The sequence below is a fragment of the Schistosoma haematobium genome, chromosome 2, assembly GCF_000699445.3.
Source record: "Schistosoma haematobium chromosome 2, whole genome shotgun sequence".
Classification (NCBI taxonomy): domain Eukaryota; kingdom Metazoa; phylum Platyhelminthes; class Trematoda; order Strigeidida; family Schistosomatidae; genus Schistosoma; species Schistosoma haematobium.
In genome coordinates, this window is record NC_067197.1 from 39362065 (window position 1) to 39373382 (window position 11318).

At 31.2% G+C, this 11318-nt stretch overlaps 1 protein-coding gene across 1 annotated transcript in view; it reads left to right on the top strand.

Moving 5' to 3' along the window:
* The window catches only part of CDH2_5 (Chromodomain-helicase DNA-binding protein), a gene marked incomplete at its 5' end in the record, with an annotated part of 74328 nt that extends 68427 nt beyond the window's left edge, over positions 1 to 5901 (top strand). Inside the window, one exon of the mRNA XM_035729651.2 lies at positions 5571 to 5901. The remainder of the gene's footprint in view (positions 1 to 5570) is intronic.
* Between the last annotated feature and the right edge of the window lie 5417 nt (positions 5902 to 11318).

Below are 11318 nucleotides of genomic sequence, written 5' to 3' on the forward strand. Positions count from 1 at the left end.
TGTACAAACAATCTTCTTAGATATTACACAAAGTAATTTATTGGATAATAAAGTATCTTTTGATAAAATCGAAATCAGGTTATTTTTAGTATAATGTGATACTTCTAAATACAATTTCTTGATACAGTTACTTTGGATTTGTTTTATAAATATAGATAATAATTGAAACCTTTGTGAATGGTATGTTTTGTATGTCGATTCATGGAATAGTTCTAACTTCATTTCCATAGTTCTTAAGCTGATATCACTTTAAACAATAAGTTCCTTTATAACTAAACAATAATGATAAACCTACTTGTTGGAACAACGTCTGAGGCCCTAAAGAAGCCGAAGAGTTTCTATCCAATCAGAGCCTGATGGAGCTTTCTAGAATATCGACGTGGCATGCTACAATTGGACGATAGACCAACTTGCTTCTTTGAGGATTGGCTGAATTATAATGATGTTATAACTAACGCTCATATCTAAAACTACCCATGATTCTTACCGAAAAAATCGCTTGTACTGTTTCTTCTGTCTTCTGATTTAAGACAGTGGGGGGGGAGTTCTATATATTTATGTACAGTTGGTTGTATATCGTATTTCTGCGTTGGTCATGTAGCCAAAGTAACACTATCAACCTATAATCTCGACTTTATTAAGTAATAACTATAAGTGATAGATAAAAATACACCATTTTATTACTGGTCGCTATTACAGTTATTTGTATCTAGATCAGTTTTGTTAGGTTTGATAAATTACCAAATATAACAAGAAAAATCTATTTTCGAATTGGCACATTAATTTGAAACGACTTTTCTTCATAGATTTTCGAGGTATTTCCATTTAAATGGACTCATTCTATTTAAATTAAATATCAGAAGAGGTTTTTTGGAGATTGTAGTAATTTCAACAGTTGAGATCATGAGTTAATTGAAGCTAGACCACCATGGAAAACCTGGAAGTACTGGACGGCCGTTTCGTCCCATTTTGGGACTCCTCAACAGTGCGCATCCACAATACCGCCTCGCGGGGTTCGAACCCAGGTGCTTAACCAACTAGACCACTGAGCCAGTCGTCATCCAACGGTGTTAATGTCTAACTTCAAATAATCCACGAAATTGAGTGACACATCCACCATTGTCATCAGTGAGTTATTACCTCAAAATTGACCCAGTTGAAACAGCCGTCCAGTACTTCCAGGTTTTCAATGGTGGTGTAGCTTCAATTGAATCATGATCTCAACTGTTTAAATCAAACAGTTGACTTTCAATTCATCTGACTCCCTTAATATTGGCGGCATGAAATATAACTAACGGTATATTACTAAAGTAGTAAAGATTTGAATCGATAAAATAAATGAAATTATTCTTACGTTTAAGTGAAATTATCAGTAGTTTGAACCGGTGTAATGTAATTTTAAGTCTCTATCTGATAATTTCAGTAGCGCGTTATATATATATCGATATAGTGGTTAGTTTATACAACAAGGAAAGTATATATATTGTTGGAGTTTTGTTCTCTGATCCGGATGGTGTCGTCATGAAAATTTCATCGTTATTCTGAACAACATCATCAGTAAAAACTTTACATTGGCCACACGACCACACTATCCAACTCACAGAATCAAACTTTATCAAAGTCATCCAACTGAACTGCAAATATTCTACACCATCTCAAAATCATATGAGCGTAGTACGCTTCATGTTGTTCAAAAATGGGCGGGCTTCTACTCAAGAACAAACACATTTTCTCCACGAGTGTCTTCGTCAGTATATATATATATATATATATCATCTATCACCATTTTCTCTAAGTCTCTCGAAAGAAGAGTATAAAAACAATGAAATTCAAACAAAGTATTCTTTAAATTCGTTTACTGATTATGTCAATCAAATCTTTAGACAATATATCACAAGAACATCTAATTAACTGTTTATGAAATCAGATAATATTTAAGAACAACACATCCATTATGATGTATTACTCCCACCAGAAATTTCATCGATAAGTTATGATTTGCTTCAAGTTGTTGTTTTTTTCTCTATAAATTTTCATTCTTCAATTTCATCGTCATTCAAAACTATATTAAAATTCTCATAATTTTAAATAACAAATTTATTTTTTGTTCAATAGTGTAAATGTGAAAAGCAATTGATATTCAAATACTCTGGTAAATTCGAGGGTAGGAAAAGTTATCTCTCTCCCTCTTGAAATACTCTCACATAGCTACGCGTACACATCCACTGTCATGGAAGACCTACACAGTACATTCTCGCTGCATTACTGTTGTTTACGAAATTGAGAGGACGTAAAGTGAATTATAAGGAACATTAATCGGCCTGGTGGAGGCAGAAGGTTCACCTAGGAGAGGTGGAAAATCGTAACTCTAAACCAATGATGCACATAAGGTTGCAGGATCCTGAGGAAACAAATGGCGTATGAATTAATTGTTGGTCACCTGACATCTCTCCACTGCCTTGTGAATCAGACCATTAGATTGAAGACTCGGGATGTGACCTCCTAAGAAAACCATCCACTTTGGTTTCGACACTTAGACAGTAGTCTTGAAACTATAATTAATAATAACTATCTCCTCTTGCAAAATAATTACAAAATTGCTCGGAATTTAAATAAATATATAAGTATATACTTTAATTTTAGATGAATTTAAATAAGACATACTTTTTGTGATTTCATTTTAATTTACATTAGTTTCTTATACCATTTCAGTCTATTCATTTTGTATCCCTAGTGAATTAATGGACAAATTATCTTAGTATTTCATTTCATTTAAAAACAAGTATATAATTACACTAGGTTAAAATATCTCATTTCATTTTAGTATGTCAGCTTAGATTTCTTTGTAATTTTTATTGTTATCAAACGGTACACAATCATCATTCATTATATGTATGAATAGTTTCTTACCTATAATTCATGCATATACTTCATGATTATGTTTTAAAGTAAACTTGCCATAGGTTTCTAAAGATGTTAAATTAGGTTTACCATTAAACAGCAATCGTTAGTAGATTGTCCATTTATACCATACTTATTAGAAACGATATATAGAATAAATTCACTTGGTGTTGCTTTACGTGTATCTTCCCAGGTGGCTATCAGGACTGAGTAGCTAAATGGGTAACGCGATAGTGTTTGAAGCATTGGGTTCGAGTCCCGGAACGAACATCAACTCTGCGATGCAGGTACATCCAGCTGATAAGTTCCAAATAGAACGAAACCCGCATCCTGGATTCCACTGCTAGCCACTATCCATCTTTGCTTAAAAAGATATATGGAATAGTTTCGAAAGACTAATTCAACACATTTAGAATTGAATATTCAATGTGTTTCAATATCGGCTGAAGTAATGAATAATTTATTACTCGAAATAGTGAAATAAGATTTTTGATGACATGATGATATATCACAAGTCTGTTTTGGTTAATAATTAACAATGAATTAATTGAACTTGGATCATATAGCAATGACTCAAACCTAACTATACAATAAGCTCTTAAATCCTCATAGTTCTTAACGTAATCGATAAATCTAGATTCGTTTATAAAAATTTATATTTCGTATTGTTAAAATTAATTCCTGTAACCGTTTTGTCTCCATTTCCATTTTCTTATTATCTAGGATGGTTTGATTTAGTGTAATTTTCAATAACAAGATGTTAATAAACTTGAGTAAACAGTTAGTTGATGTCTTTCTAAAAATGAGTTAAATATATCTGAAAAGAGTTTTGTGGATATTTTAGTAATTCCATAGTTGAATTCATGAGTCAATTAACGCTAGACCATCATGGAAAACAAGGAAGCACTGGATGGCCGTTTTGTCCTAATATAGGACTCCTTAGCAGTGCGCATCCACGATCCCGACCCTACGAGACTCGAACCCAGAACCTATTGGTCTCGCATGCGAACGCTCAACCTCTAAACTACTGAACTGGCATCCAACATTGTTTATACCTAACTTCAACCAATTCATGAAATTGAGCCGCTGCTGAGGAGTCCAACATTTGGACAAAACGGCCGTCCAGTGCTTCTAAGTTTTCCATGGTGGTTTAGCTTCAATTAATTCAATTAAACTCAACTAGTAAATATATCTGTTTAAAACTTCATTACAAAAGTAACTTCATTGTATTTTACCGACTTATTAGATACCTACTAGAATTATATACCAAAATAAAAACGTTACATAGATATATGTCGATTAAAATTTATATCATATATTTATTAATAACACTGATGAAAATAATTGTGTGTTTTCTTTCTTTTAAAATGCAAATCCCATGATTATTCAAGCTACTTATTTTGATAACGGCGCAATTAAATAGAAAATTAAATTTGAGCCCTATTCTCAGATTTGGCATGCAGATTGTATTGGTTAACCAAAAATAATAAAAGAATAAAAAAAAAGAAAGAAAAACCGACTTTCATTTATTGGCTTATATAAGCCTGCATCATTATACTGTAGTATATCAAAGTTATTTCCCCAGATGAGTATTTGTTGTTGTTGTTGTTTCTAAGTTTATTTGTAATCAATTTTTTTATTTTTAGATTTTTCAAAAGAAGATATTCACAAATCAAATGATAAATATAATAGACTAACGTATCCATTATAAACGATAGAAAATTGAATTATTTTGTTGAGACAGGACATTATCAGTTAACAATATATTCTATGTGAATGGGTAATAATTAACAGAATGATAATGAACTATTGTAATTGAACTAAACAGTAAGATATAGTGAATAATAATAATCAGATAGTACAATTACATTGAAGAAAAATCATTGAACTATTTAATGAATATAATATTCACAAAACCCATTCTTATTAGTGACGATCTTCAAGAGGTATTTCCTAAAGTTCAATGATGGAGTTCAACCGGGTCAGTTGTGAGATAGTAACTCATTGAAGACAATAGAGGACGATGGTGCAATTTCGTGGATTAGTTGAAGTTAGACATTAACACCGTTGGATACCGACTCATTGGTCTACAGGTTAAGCGGTCGTGCATGAGACCAATAGGTCTTGGGTTCAAATCTTGTGAGACGGGATCATGGATGCTCATTGCTGAGGAGTCCTACACTAAGACGAAATAGCCATCCAGTGCTTCCAGGTATTCCATAGTGGTCTAGCTACAATTGACTCATGAATTCAGCTATTCAATTAATACAATATCCGCGAAACTCCTCTCTGATTAAAATATTATTAATTAGAAACATTTAGTCCTGAGTAGTGCATAAACTACTCAGCTTCTTAAATAGTATTTTCTGTTTCGTTAAAACAAACTTTAAAGGCCTATGAAATATAATTCGTGTATATTATCACCTTGCTGTAAACTGAATACAAAAACTCAAATATGAGTTTTGATTATATTTTATTTTAAGTAAAAATTTATTGATAGAAATTAATCAGTGGATAAGCAACCTGTTTATTATTTCAGATTATCAAATTAAGCTGATCGCCTAAACCAATAGGTTCCAAAATAATGTTTTTCTCATGTTATAATTAGCCATGACTATTTACATTTTTATTCAGTCAGTCATCAATCTTTTCCATTCGTTTGACTATAGGGATGTGTGCTACTGGTCTCGACAGATATAAGTAGTACGTATCATCAATCGAAAGTGAAATGCCTGAAGGCAAAAGGTTGAGAAGATCAAAGAAAAGGGAACTAAAACAAAGAACGGTTGGTTTGGAATCGAAAGAACAATGAAATTTGAGACGATTGATTAACATTTTGCAAATGAAGTATTTAATATATGGTTTTCAGATTTTACTAAGAAATTCGGCATTTTGTATTTACATATATTCGGTTGTTCCCATGTGCATTTTTGTTCACTACACCAGTATACTTTATACTTGTGTCTGCACATTACTTACATTTTAATCTTTATTTTTCCCGTTTTCTCCTTACTTTTACGAATCACTTTATTGAATATTATATATTCGGTACAATAAAGAATCCCCAGAACATAGTATTTCAGCAAGTTTCTTTGATCGATACTGACGATAAATATTGAGTGATAGCTAGTTAGATATTAACATTTCAATAGTCGACATCTGATTAATGTTAATTCTTTCCAATTCATATTGCCAGTCATCACGATGTCTCCGATTGCAAATTTTTGTAACTCGTAGAGTGAAAGGTCTTAAACGTTTCAAAAACGAACCTGAATTGGTTATGCAAATAATTGACAAAGTGATCTGTTAAAATAAATAAGAAAACAGAAAACTTGCTGAAATATCTAGATAGCAGGAACAGGTAGCCCAGATATTCAAGCAGGCCACTCGAGTGAAGCGTTAATCAAGTGGTTAAAAGCATAATGCTTGATGACCGAACATCGCTGTAACTTAAAAATCTATTGGACTATTTTGACATGCATATCTCATGTCACTTGTCATTATTGTAAATAGAATTACTGTACTCTATGTATTGTACAATGGAAAACTTTATTTCACTTATATTCAACCACGAGTTTACTCTTCTTCAGCCTATCAAACATAACGATGAAAAGCGATCAATGCATACAGTCCATATAGCGTAAACCGTTCATCAGGCAGATGACAAATTTTAACTATGAACCTTATCACTACAAATTTTAAGAATAAAATTAGTAAGAACTATGATACAGTTTTTATTTCATGACTTTATAAAAGGAATTGAGATCAGTAACAGTAAATAGGCCGCAACAACTAACAGACACGATACATAACAAGTTACATATAGTTATTATTGTGTGGAAGCTTACCAAATATCCAATCAATGATAATATCTTCATTAAACGTCTTTTACATTCACACGAAAATATAATTACAACTATATCGTTGGTTGCTATGACAACTAAATGGTGGGCATATTCTTCTGAATTTACATAATCCATATGTAAAACTTAACTCAGAATGAATCTCTTCATATAAAGTTAGTATTTTATTGTGTTTATAATTTCAATATAATTGACACGTGATCAAAGGATTAATTTTATAATTATTTTCTAGTGAGCTACATAATTCCAATGTACTGTAAAAAAATTATTATGGATGTCATTGACAAAACCCTCATAATCGCATATTACAATAAGATGTAATTTACACTAGTCAATGTCATCAATTTCCTTTCCTGATTCCATGGTAATGTTCACTATTCTATCTATATCATTATCTTTGTTTAAGTGACAACCAAAAGGTTGTTTTCACACATTCAATTTTCATAGATTTAGTGAGCAGGTAAACTAAATGTACGTGTCAATTTTGCACGGTTTGTTTTAATTCCAAGTAAAAATGATTAGATAACCTGTATTCATTGTTAAACAAATGAAGATAGAAATTTTATGTTGCTAAAATTAGGTTTGGTTTATAAATCATCAAGAAATATATGATGTATACTACTTATGTCGACAGAAATAAGTAATATGTAACACCAATCAGAAGTGAAGTGCATGGTAGTATAAGTCTAAGAAAGTCGGGTTGGAGTAAACCATAATGGAAAAAGAAAGGAACTGTGAAAGACAATTGATGGATGATTTGCAAATGAAGTATCTAATGTAGGCTTCTCATATTCTACGACTGTATTCTGGAATTTTCTATTACACATTAAATTGATTATCCTCAACTGAATGTTCGTTCACTACAATTACAGTAAATAATAACTTGCGAAACTGAGAAAAACGATTTAAAAAACAGCTTTAATATCTAATAGGTTTCTTGTTCATAAATACAAGACTCTGTATATCTTTGTATGTATGGTAAGATGTATTTTAATACACAACGAAGAATTGAATTTTGATATGAATAATAACCCTAGACAATACAATGGACTTGAATATTGTGATGAGTTTTTAGCACCGATTACGCAATAATATATTAAGTATTACTTTGATGTGCATTCTTGTTGTAATTTCTTTATGAAATTGCTTTTTAAATGTTTCTATCTGTACTCAGTCATTACAGATTTATGCGATTTAAACAGTTTGTAGTGGTTGGTTCTGTGTTGAGCCTACATAGCTTATTCTACCTTCTGGACAAACCAGCTTATCCATTCTTCTCAAGTTTTATTTTAGCCATGTCGATTATTTGCTTATTAGCTGTTATTATATGAGCGTATATGTGTGCACTTCTTATCCTATTCAGTACATGCCTGTAACTTATATTTGGTCTGACGATATATATCGATTCACCATTGGTTAAATTGAGTTAGCCCACTCGCCTTCTCCATTACGCGTCATTTAGTTTCGCTTCTCTTTATGTATTCGCTTCTATCGCTCCGTCTTCCCGATTGCCTAGGTAGATCAATGATTGTACAAAATATATGCATTCCAAATTCATTCTTGTATTTGACTTATTCATTTTGTTGTTCACCAACGAGATTTAAATCTATGATAGTACACAAGAATAGTCTGGATGTATACTTCGACAGCAGTCATTCGATAACGATCATTTTTCTGATCCAACGAGTAAGATATAGGGCCACTAAATGTTACAACTATCTATCTATCTATCCATCATAAAATAAGTGATCGATTTCCAATATATTTGTAACTCGTTTCATCAAAGAATTGAATAAAAAGAATAAATTTTATTAAAACAAAATACAACAACGTGGCTAAACGTAACAAAAATAATCTTATAATAATGATGGCTAACAAAATTATGCATCCATCTCATTGAAGATTTACAAAGCTTCACCATTACATGAATGTTCAGTTTTCTTATTGAAATATTTGATTAAAAAATGAGTTAATATGTATTTAAGTTCGATTGCATGGTAATGTCCTTTATCTGTCTATCTATCTATCTATCTATCTATCTATCTATCTATCTATCTATCTATCTATCTATCTATCTATCTATCTATCTATCTATCTATCTATCTATCTATCTATCTATCTATCTATCTATCTATCAATCTATCTATCTATCTATCTATCTATCTATCTATCTATCTATCTATCTATCTATCTATCTATCAATCTATCTATCTATCTATCTATCTATCTATCTATCTATCTATCTATCTATCTATCTATCTATCTATCTATCTATCTATCTATCTATCTAATAATCTTTGTTTAAGTGACAAATAAACGTTTGTTTTCATACATTTAATGTACGTGAAATTAAAACAGTATTGCCGTTACATGTTTATTCAAATGACATTACTCTGGCGAAAGAGACTACAATAACTTGTAATCCCTTTCTGTATTTTATTATGTAATTAGTGAATACCTGAATGACTATTGTAATAAAGATTTAAGAAAATGCCTTGAATAATCATGTGCTCAATTATTAAGTTATTTACAAGAATAGATTTTATTCAATTTCTTTCCAGTGTTTGAAATGATTTATTTACATTGAGAAGTTTTGTTTTGAAACGTGATAAATTAAAATAAATAAACATTTTAATGAAAAACAAAAGAAATAACTAAATAATCTCCACAACACCATACTGATAATTATCATATGCTCACTAATGACTAGCTTCGTGAGGGAATTTTCGGAGTTCTAATGAGAAGACGTAACCAGTGCAACTAATCCGTGTCTGGTAGTGATAGGTATCTACCTCAGTACAATCAAAGATGGTCGCACAATTTTATGGATTGTTTGAGATTAGACATTGACACCATTGGATGTCGGCTCGGTGATCTAGTAGATTGAACATTCGCATGCGATACCAAAGGCCCTGGGTTGTAATCGTACGAGTGAAACTGTAGATGTGCACTGCTGAGGAGTCCCACAACGGGACGAAACGATCATCCAGTGCTTCCAGGTTTTCCATGGTTGTCTAACATCAATCGGCTCATGATTTCAATCAACATATGAAAAGCGTGATAATGTCTATCATCACAAAAAGAATTACTAATACATTCAAGTATTTCAATCAAGATAATTATCAAATAATCATTTAAATATTCCAAACAAACAAACTTGATATCTAAAGTTATAAGTAGAATATTAACTATTAATTAAAAATTAAATGATGTAATATTTTTTGACTTTAGTAAAGTAATAACGGTTCTCGTTTATCAGGTTGGAATAACATATTGAGTATTATTCCAATAGTGCAAAAGTTTATGTTATTCATTCATTAAAAATCCGGAAATACTGAGCAACTATTCAATTTTAGTATGAGACACTTAGGCATTACGTCTTCTGACAATGCTACAAATTCAAGCCATGGTCTTCAAGCTCTATGCAGACGCCTTAACTTCTAATTACTGAGGCAACATCCAAAGCTGAATGTACTTAACAACAAGATGGTGGCGTAATGACATTAGTTGATTAAAGTTATGTGAGGTATACAGATAGACGCTGTCTCAGTGATTGAAAAGCTTATGGCTTACTGCTAGACCTATAACATTTAGTTCGATCTCCGTTGTAGTTGTTCATATGGCCGGTAAGGAGTGCCTAATTAGGATAAAACGCCTGGATTTCAATGGATGTCCTCTAAGCTGCCTGATACTAGGATGAAACCGATGCTTAGTATTTTCCAGTTTCAAATAATGTACTAGTTTATTTCAATTGGTAACCGAAATACAATATGTTTCTAGTGAAAACCTCTCATTTAGTTGAATACATCTTGGCATTAAACGACGGATATATTTAAAAATGGTTGTAATAAAGTCAATCCAATAAACCAGTAACATTAAAAATATGATTGAGTAAAGTTTCTATTTTACATTTTTTTCACCATGAATCACATCATAAACCTATAAGGTTATTTCAGTATATTTAATCAACTAACACTTCACACAAATAAAAAAGTTCAGATCTAATCAAGTTAATCAACTTTCTTTAATCTGTAGTTTAAGGGATAAATTGAAGTATAATTTGATGTTTAAATATTAAGTTAACTTTAGAAAAGAACCCCTTTATACATATTATGAGGTATGTGATAAGATGTTCGTAGGTAAATCATTGTTACTATGCAATACTTTTTTTCTTTAAAAAGTTTTATTTCATAATCAATAGAATCACGACATTTTGTATAACGTTACTTCATTAGACTAGAGCAATTTGTAAAGTTTACTAGGGTGAGTTTATTGATCGGGAATTTCTTTTAAAAATTTTTTACAGTAAAATAAGAAAATAACTGAACACATACTGTACATATAGATAAATAAAAATGACTTCTTTGAATAACCCTAGATGAGTGAAAGAAGTATAACAATATAGGTAAAATAAATGTTTCTTTCTTATTTGTAAAACTAATTATCTATTATAAGCAAAGTTGGATAGTGGCTAGTAGTGATATCCAGCATGCTCGTTTCGTCCTATTTCGCGCTCATCAGCTGTATGTGTCTGCATCTCAGAATTGATGTTCA